This window comes from Vulpes vulpes, chromosome 1, assembly GCF_048418805.1.
Source record: "Vulpes vulpes isolate BD-2025 chromosome 1, VulVul3, whole genome shotgun sequence".
In the NCBI taxonomy this organism is placed as follows: domain Eukaryota; kingdom Metazoa; phylum Chordata; class Mammalia; order Carnivora; family Canidae; genus Vulpes; species Vulpes vulpes.
This window is the reverse complement of record NC_132780.1, coordinates 191853512-191863129: the sequence shown is the minus strand read 5'-3', so window position 1 is coordinate 191863129 and position 9618 is coordinate 191853512. Positions and strand designations below refer to the sequence as shown.

The window sequence follows — 9618 nt, the reverse complement described above, 5'->3', positions numbered from 1 at the left end:
GTCTGCCATTATTTGGCCGGAAGCTTTAAGTCCTCAAAACAAGTATGTAAGACTGTTGAGCTGAATAGGAATCCCCTGGTTACTGTAAGAAAAATATTTTTAAGTAGTACTGATATGTAGCTAATACAGAAACTTCCTTTCAGAAAGGTTTTTTTTTTAAATTTAAACCATTATCAGTATATTTTGTCATGCTATTTTCCAAGGAAAAACAAAACAACAAATGAGAAACTGAGACCCATCTAGAAATTAAGTGTTCTGAATCTCAAGGTTCTAACTTTACAATACACATAACTATGAAAGTATTACACATCTTATTTAGTTGCACATAACATATATTTAAGCCTTTTGCTAATCTTTAGACCTTGGTAAACATACATTAACCCCATTTTCTGTAACAAATTAGTCTAAATGCTGAGCTGGCAAACAGCTGCCATGGGTTGCATGAGAAAAATAACTCGAGAAATGAGAACATGTTATTGGTTCCTTAAATACTGGAGGTCAAGACTTTGAGAAGACAGGAAACAAAGTGCTTTGGGGTTTTGCCAGGAGGCTTCATCAGTTTCAGCTGTGGATAAAGGCCCTCCTCTAACCCCAGGGGCTTTTTTCCCCCTGCCTCTATGTGAGTGATCATGGGCAGATTTCTAAGGAAATCACTGGAAAGACATCAGAAGATGACATCAACTCTCTTTAAATGTCTTACCTCATGTCATTCTGAGGATGTTTTCTTCTTGGTACCTGGAGTTTACTGGTTTCCCCCAACTTATCCATTCATTAGACAGGGGCAGCTTTTCAGACTTACGTAGGAAAGTATCCACAGGAAGATAAGAGGAGGCCGTTGTTCCCAATTCCACCATTGGTGTCTATGACAGTGAGTGCATCTGCTTTTGTTTAGGAACTTCTCTCGAATGGACAGTAAGATATGGAATGGCTATACCTCACTCATAGAGTCAGACATAAATAATTCAAGGAATTAAGAGCTGCAAAGTCTTTTGCATTCTAATAATGCCAATACTTGAAGCAAACTAATGTCTTGTGGCTGATTTAGGCAGTTTTGCATATCCCCACATTTTTTTTTCCTAGTTCTTTGCTTCAACTGAGATTCTTATTCTGTTTTTGCAGCTAAAGACAAGTAGAACATCTCAACCAAGCAAAATTGTACAGATGTTGCCACAGATGGACGTTTCCACCTATGTTCAGGAATGACCTTTCTCTGACAAACTTTTCTAATCATTTTGTGATGATAACAAAATAGCTCTACTGCTGTGACATATTTATTATGACTCCATCATCTAGTCAAATTCATTGGTGGATAATTCTTAGAAATTTGGGCAAGTTACCAAGTGTTATTGACCTTCCTTTGACTGGTGGCATTCCCATCTTGAGTTCTTGATGGAGTGAGGAGAAATGAATGTGTTCCTGTTGGTAGAACCATCTTAGAAATGCAGTGCTGGACACTTTGGGGAGCTCATTTAAAAAAATATCAACGGCAGGGTGCCTGCGTGGCTCAGTTGGTTGAGCATCTGACTCTGGGTTTCAGCTTGGTCTTTGAGCTCAGCATGGAGCCTGCTTGGAATTTTCTTTTTCACTCTGTACCCACCTTTTCTCTTTCCCTCTCAAAGAAAAAAAAATCAATGCATCAATATGGAGAAAGGATGGGAGATTATTAGCTGTTAGGTACAAATTAAGAAATTATAATTCCCCAAAATGATTAGAGTTATAGGAAGAAGTGGAACTTCCCAAAATAGTGGAATTCATCTGTCATTAGTTCCCTACTCTTTCCCCATCCTGTGCTGTAGCGCCAAGTCAAAAGAATGTAGGCAGAATGTGGAAAAAGAAGCCCATCTCGAAGACAGAGTTGGGTTTTGCTCAGTTCTCTCCTATATGGAGCAGCGGTGATTCATGCCTTCCTCTGCTGTCACTGTCAGCATCCGCTAATCATAGCCCCATGATCACAGGACTTGTGTGCATAAACAATTTCCAGGAGGTACAGAACGGCCCAAGGACCTCTCAGGCATAAACACTGGTTATTCTGTAATTCATTACACCCCTTCTTCATCATCTTGACATGTGCTTGAAATAATAGCTTGCCTTAAAATGTTTGAACATGTCAGTGGACTAGGTCCTTTCACTGTCCTTCGTACATACATTTTTGTTGCACTAGGTCCTCTTCCTTTTAAATGAAAAATTTTGGCTCTTCTGATGAAGCTCAGTGGATTTGCTTCTTGAAGAATATCAAAAGGATACAGTGATGGGATTTCAGACACAAGCTGGTTCCTCTGTGCTTTTGCATTTATGTTTTGGAAGGCCCAGGGCACTGGAGTGAGGCCCTTTAATGCTATTGTTAAGTAGGCTGCATATATTTGATGTTTAAATGTATTTTTTTTTTTTACACTTGTAAGTTGGGTCATTTAACTCCCATTCCTCCTCAAACTGATGTCTTCAGCAAACTAAGTGTAAATTCCTCCAGTCAGACTATACAGCCTGAGGCAGGAGTCAATAACTTCTAGTTACTCTGACATAGTTTCTGTATTCAGTAAATATATATTTATTGAATGCCTACTCTGCATTGCAGTAGACATCGGACTGTCTATAGTTTCTGGTCCCATGGGAGTCTAGAATTAAAAACAGACATTTACCACTTGAAACCATAGTTCTCTAGGGCCCAGTCTCTGTTGGGTTGTTAATATTAGGGTAAAGTAGGCTATATAAAGTCTCTTAATAATATTGAACTTCAAACATAGAAGAAAAAATGTTATCTATACCTTGTGTGTCTTAGTTACGTCTCCACAGTGACTACAAAATGAGGTTGTATTCATGTTGGGCATGTCTAGTGTCAAATGTTATCTTACTAGGGTTTCTTAGCTCTCTAAAGTTGTATTTCAGAACTTAAGCCAAAATTGATCATTCCTCATATTTTAGTATACACATGTAAACCTATTTTCCCAGTCCTTTCAGCAGACCTGTGTAGGGATTAGTATTATTCCTTTTTATGAATGAAGACACAGGCTCAGTATGTTTATTTGATTTACCTAAAGTAATCCAGTTGTTACATAGGGCCTGGATTTGGTCCCATGATGTAATACCTTTATCCTTTTGTGCTAATTGATGAGAACAACAGTCAAACATGAAGACAGGGCAGTGTTTTAGTTTGGGATCATGTATGGACATCGGTGTGATTTTTACCTTGCTTCACACATCACATGCATGAGTCAATCTCTGCTACTTTATATGAGAGGAACATTGGGGGGAAGAACTTCCAAATCCTTTAACTATGACTTTAGAAATCATTTTTCCTAATTATGCCTTTTTTTCATGCTCTGAGAACTAGTAATAGTTTTAACTATTCCGAGAAATGATACTGTTAAAGTCTAATTGTCATGAACAGATCATCCCCCCAAAATACAAAAATAAAATGTGGAAAGGTATTAATAATTGGCAGTATACAAATTTAATAAGAAATAGTGACTATCAAAACTCAATAATTATCTTAATGAAATAGGTCTTTTTTGATGACGGCAGTTTAAAATAGGACAAATTCTCAAGAAAGTGATTTGGCGCTATCAAAAACCAGAAAAATATCTGTGCTCTTTGACCTTGTAGTCTACCTTCTGGGTAGCTGCTGTAAGGAACAAGCCAACATGCCAGGAAAGTCATACCCATGAAATAGCAGAAATAACTAAGTGTCCAACAGGTAGATTCACTATATTTTATTTGCTTGATGGAGTGAATGGCCCTTAAAAAGAATGAATAGTGTAAGATCCCACTGTTGACTGAAAATGCAAAATAAAAATGTATACAGATTTATCTTACAAATAGGAGAAAAGCAGATGCATAGGGGGAAAAAAGGTAGAGGAAACTTAACCTCATACTAACGGAGGTTTAGTTAGGGTCATGGGACTGCTTGGTGGTTTTCTCTTCTTCTATTTTCCAAAATTTCAGTAGTGTTATTTATATTACTTTTATTCAAATTATCAATAAAAATATGTCTGATTGAGTTGTTCTCCACAGCTGTGTTGAGGCTCACCGGTAGGTTTGGGAGTGAGTGGGAGGGAAGGGGTGGAGTTAGAGCTAGCAAGCAGAACATGTCACAGCAAGCTCTGGCCTGTCCTTTGCACATAGCTGCCCATGAAGAAGGACGCTTAATGAGAGGAGTGTTTTCTGCCAAAAGCTGTTTCTTCGTGTAAAATACTAGAACACTAATATGACTTCCTTTCAGTGTTGCTGTTAATGCAGTTGTGGTAATATGTCTGAAGTTACATTGTGCACCAGACAGCTCATTCCTTGTTAGTTACTGCTGGTTTTCAAATAATTAATAATAGTAATATTTGAATCTTGGTTTCATTTTCTGAAAAATAGCAATCACAGGTTTTGTCCTGTTACCTCGTAGGCTTATTGTTAGAATCAAATGAAATAATGTATGTAAATGAGTTTTGTTGACCCTAAGTGTTATAGAAATGAAAGCAGTTATTTTTGACTGCACACCTGGTTCCCAAGATATTGGGACTTTCGGAGTAATGTGAGACCTAGGTTTACAAAATGGTGCCAGTCTCAAACGTTTGGGTTCATACTTTCTCTGAGGCAGAGAAACACACATGTTCTGAAAAGGATTTTTTTCCCCAGCTGGGCCGCACTAAGAAAATACCGTTTATGTCAGTAAAGTAAGTTGTTGAGTGGAAGAGGTCACAGCCGTGAAAATAATTTGCAGTTGAGATGTGTCACCACGTGAGCCAGCCATTTACCTGAGGATAGTTGTGTCAGCTGAAGGACCATGGTACAACTGTTATCCTCTAGAGATAGGAAGCAGCAACTGTCAATATGCCAGAAAAGATGTGGAACACAAAGAAGCCACCAGCATGCCAACTTTTGGAATTCCCAAGATGTTTTCAATCAGAGGTCCAGAGTATCCAACAGAAAAAAAATCAATTTGAAATAAATCGCATCCGAATAGATCATATGGTGCCAACTTCTTTTAAAAAGCAGGTCTATGGGATCGAATCCCACGTCAGGCTCCCGGTGCATGGAGCCTGCTTCTCCCTCTGCCTGTGTCTCTGCTTCTCTCTCTCTCTCTGTGTGACTATCATAAATTAAAAAAATAAAAATAAAAAGCAGGTCTATAGTAGAAAGCTATTACTCTGAATAGCAGGTTAGGAAGAAAAGATGAGAAAGGGAAAAAGTAATTTTCACAAGGCATTGGCACCAGTGTCATTTGTTCTCAAGCCACAGCTTCACTGCCAAGAGCTATGCATGCAGGAAAAATGCTGACAATCAAGGCCAATGTTGGATGGGTCTCAATTTGCTATTCTAGACTTGGAACTGGGAAGACAACAGTTTGGAAGTAACCATTTGGATTAATTGCTTTTGTGGAATGACATGAAATCTCCTGGTGATCAGTTATGTTCAATAAGTGAGCTAGAATGAAAGTAAATTCCTTTTATAACTTCACTTAGAAAAGAGAACAGCATCCATAATATTTTACGTGAATTAGAGAGGGTGAAGTATGGAGATATATCACCAGTCACACGTGATGTAAGAAAATCCCTTTTCGGGACTTACTGAGGTGGGCTACCTCCCGGCATCAAGGGCTCCACAGCCTCAGAAATGACCTGCCTATTCCAGGCAGGAAGCTCTTTGGCCTTCCAGTTTTACATGAACATAGTTTTCCTGAGAAGTCTGTGTAAGATCAGACCCAGCCACAAAAGGGAAAAAAAAAAAAATTAAAATTGAAAGGAGTTGGGGGAAGGAATAGAGGAAAAAGGAACTTAAACCAAACATTTATTTTAAAGGAACAAATATATTTGGTCAGGTCTCTTGTTGTGACAAAGTAAGGACTCCTTGGAACCAAAGTCCACAGAGCCCAAAATTAGTGTAAATGCTTATGCCAGACAAACTCGGGGTGGGGTTCAAATAACAGTCACCCAGTTGAATGTCAGTTTTCTTCTGTGTAAATGCCAAGTTGTGAAGGTTAAACTGGATAATGCCTAGAAATGCCTAGAACATCAACGTATCTGATATATTTTGATATACAGGTGGATATGTACAAAGGTCTCCTACTCAAGCAGTAGAATAGCTCCACAATGGCTACATTCATAAGTTTTTGTGATTTGGGTCAGTTTTGTGAATTGGATCATCTTTTGAGACATTTTGCATGAACTGGCTATGAAAAGGACTCATGTAGTAAAATGCCTTATAACCTTTGTATTTGCCTCCTATTTAATTGGCTTATAAATTGGGGTTCTTTTTGTCTTAGTAGAGCGTATCTTGTTTTCAATTTTAGTGTTAAAAACACTTTTCATATTATATTCTCAGCATGATAGAATACAATTATATTATCTAATTTATTTCATGGTAGGAGGATGCTGAGGCCCAGAGAAGTTCAATGGCTAGGTAGTGGGACTCCTGGGTAGCTGGGTGATTGAGCATCTGCGTTTGGCTTGGGGTGTGATCCCGGGGTCCTGGGATCGGGTCCCGCACCGGGGTCCCTGCATGGAGCCTGTTTCTCCCTTTGCCTATGTTTCTGCCTCTCTCTGTATCCCTCATGAATAGGTGAATAAAAGCTATTTTTAAAAAATGGCTAGGTAGTGGCAAACCCCCAAATCAATTGTATTAAGAGAAAAAAAAGTTTGTGTTTAAGTGTCTTAAAAAAAATTTCCATGTAGATTATTTTTCTCTAGATCGTTTGTTCACAGCATATATCGAAGAGTAGAACTGTTGCTCTGTGAGATCCTCAATATTGGATTCCTATAATTTCCCAAGAAAACTCCCTTTCAAAAAAGTTCTGTAACAAGTAATCGAAAAGTGATTTTTGTTTTCTTCAAAGAAAATTCCCTTTAGAAAAGAAGGAAGTACACCAAGTAGGACCCAAGCAGCCAGCTGAGATCAGTGACTCAGTCTGTATAAATTATAGTTCCCAAGTCAGTTTGAACAAGTGCTTACATTTTCAAGAAAAAGACTGTGATGACACCTAAGGGTGTAGAAACAGCTACAGCAGCAATTAGTTCTATAGAACAGAAGGAATTATGAAGTGAATGAACCCTAAGTTAACACACAAGTTCAGAAATATATATTGGAAGAGGCAATTGCTGAAAGACCCACGATGCGTTGAGAAATTCTTCCCCAGATCAGTGGTGAAGGTTCAGTCTGTCGTATGTATCCATCAGAGGAGCTTGCCCGTGTGTTCACCTTTGGTGACCGAGGTTGGGGAGAGAAGGTGGAGACAGCAGAGAGGGGCCAGGTGCCATGTTTTCCTCAGCTGGAAGAGCATAATGGGCCCAAGGGCCTATTCCTTGGTCTTCTTTCCCAAGACCATAGATCATAATCCTCTTGGGTGCTTTTAATGATGATAAAGACTAGATGAAAGTCTGAACAACTGACCCAGAGAAGTCCAAGTTTATCACATAGCAAGTGTAGTTACGTTGGTGAAGATATCACACACACACTTTTTTTTTTTTTTTTTGTCCCTGTGTTCCTTAAACTTCCCTTTTGGCCATTCACACACACACACAGAGTTGTGTAGGTTGGAGCCCTCTGTTAGGAGCCCTTGGCCATTCTATGGGTGTGTTTCCAGAGAAGTCTTGTCACTTTCCATCTCTCATGCTGCGGACACTTGCGTGTGGATCTTCCGTGCTCAGCTTACCTCGGGCCACACCACACATAGCTGTCGGATTCCTCCCCACGCTCAGCCTTCCGAGGTGCACTTTTCCCGATCCTTGGTGTCTCTGGGTTCAGCCACTGCAGTAAGTGCAGAACTTCTCCCCTTCAGTGACCTTTTCTGCAGATGAATAAAAAAAAAAACACAGTAATTTCTGCTTCACTCTCTACCCTGCTGTAATTTATGGAGCAGAGCTGTTGGTCTCATTAGCAAAAGCAACTGAGAACCTTCGAGGAAAGGGACATTTGGGTCTCCTTGAGCGCCTGTATGATTTAATAATGTGATCTTTTCTTTCTCTTGGATAGCTCTATAGTAGTTTCGTTTGGAAATGCTCATTGGTGTGAAGTTACGTCTTGATTCCCAAACAAACATGCAAGTCCCTTGAGACTTGGCACCTGCCTTTCCCTACTCATGGATTGCATGGACTCTACAAGATGAACGGAGCATGTACAGAGTATCCTTTGTGGCTGACCAGAAAATTCTGAGACTATAATAAACTCTTCCCTCTTGAAGTCTACGGCCCTCCCTCCCTCATCTGGCCATTTCCTATGTAATTATTTTAGATATCTGAGAAAAATTAATGGGTTCGCTGCCTTTGAAACCTAATCCATATGTTGTCTACCTGAAGCTAATATAATGTTATATACCAACTTTATATTTAAAAAATCAGATAATGGGGATCCCTGGGTGGCTCAGCTGTTTAGTGCCTGCCTTTGGCCGCCCAGAGTGTGATCCTGGAGTCCCGGGATCGAGTCCCACATCGGGCTCCCTGCGTGGGGCCTGCTTCTCCCTCTGCCTGTGTCTCTGCCTCTCTCTCTGTGCATCTGTCATGAATAAATAAATAAAATCTTAAAAAAAAAAACAGATAATGAACTCCTCCAATTGGCGTGTTCCCTCCTCTAGCTGCCTCTGCTGAGAAACACGCTGTGGGGATGATGATGATGGTTTATATCATCAACCTGTAAACATTTCAGGGGGCCACTTCAGAAATGCCAGTCCTGATTTTTTCCTCTGTCAGACCCTTTTCTTTGTTCACTGTCTGTACTCTCCCTGGGTAATTTTATCTGAATCCGTAGCTTTAATGATCATTTCTCTGCCTACGAATACTGATTCTCTATGTCCAGCTCCTGTCTACCTTCTGTGCTCCAGAACAACTCTACTATTGCCTACCTGACGTCTCTACTTGTAAATATCCAAGGAACACCCAACGTTCAAGCCAGAACCTCACAGACTTCCCATACCTATCCCAACTCCACCCTACCTGCTGCCCTTTTGGCGTTCTCCATATCTGCAAGAATTTGTCCAGCTCCCTAAGCCTGGGACTAAGGAATCTTCCTGGACAAGTTCCTCTTTCTCACACTCTGTGTCACCAAATTGATTGCTATTGCTTAAGTATCTTCCCAAGTATGTCTACTTCTCTGTGGTCTAACCTACCTCATGTCTGGCCTGGACAACTGCTAAGGTCGCTCCGTTCTAGCTTCCTGACAGTTTTCCACACAGCAGCCGGAGTGATCTCACCATTAGAGCAATCAACAGGATCCTTAGTGTGGGTGCGTCTTGCTTCCCCTGACTTGTCTTCTGCTACACTCACCCTCACTCTGTGCTCCAGCCCCACTGGTCTGCTTTCAGTTCTTTAAAATATCATTCTCCTTCTGCTACGGGCTTTGGCATGTACTGTGTTCTCTTAGCGCATGGTGCTTTCTCCCATTTTGAATCTTGTCCGTAGATTAGCTCTAATATCAGTTCTCCAGGGAAGCATTCCCAACTCTTCCATTTAGGCCAAATTCCTCCACAATAGATAACATTCATGTGGCAACTTGCTCCTTTTCTTCAGAGCACCTGACTTGGATTTTCAAAATATCTGCATGTGATTTTTTTTTTTCCGGTGAAAAATCCATCTCCTTCATCAGACTGTAAACTCCATAGTGTTGGTTAAATGTTTATCAAGAAGATGCACATAGTCTGTTTTT

The 9618-nt window shown here is 40.1% G+C and overlaps 1 long non-coding RNA gene across 1 annotated transcript; it reads right to left on the bottom strand.

The window, feature by feature from the left end:
* Positions 1-5771: 5771 nt before the first annotated feature.
* On the bottom strand, positions 5772-9255 carry LOC140597731 (uncharacterized). Its single transcript, XR_011999619.1, has 2 exons — positions 9083-9255; positions 5772-7768 (listed from the first exon to the last, which is right to left on the bottom strand). It is a non-coding gene; the product is annotated as an uncharacterized lncRNA (long non-coding RNA).
* Between the last annotated feature and the right edge of the window lie 363 nt (positions 9256-9618).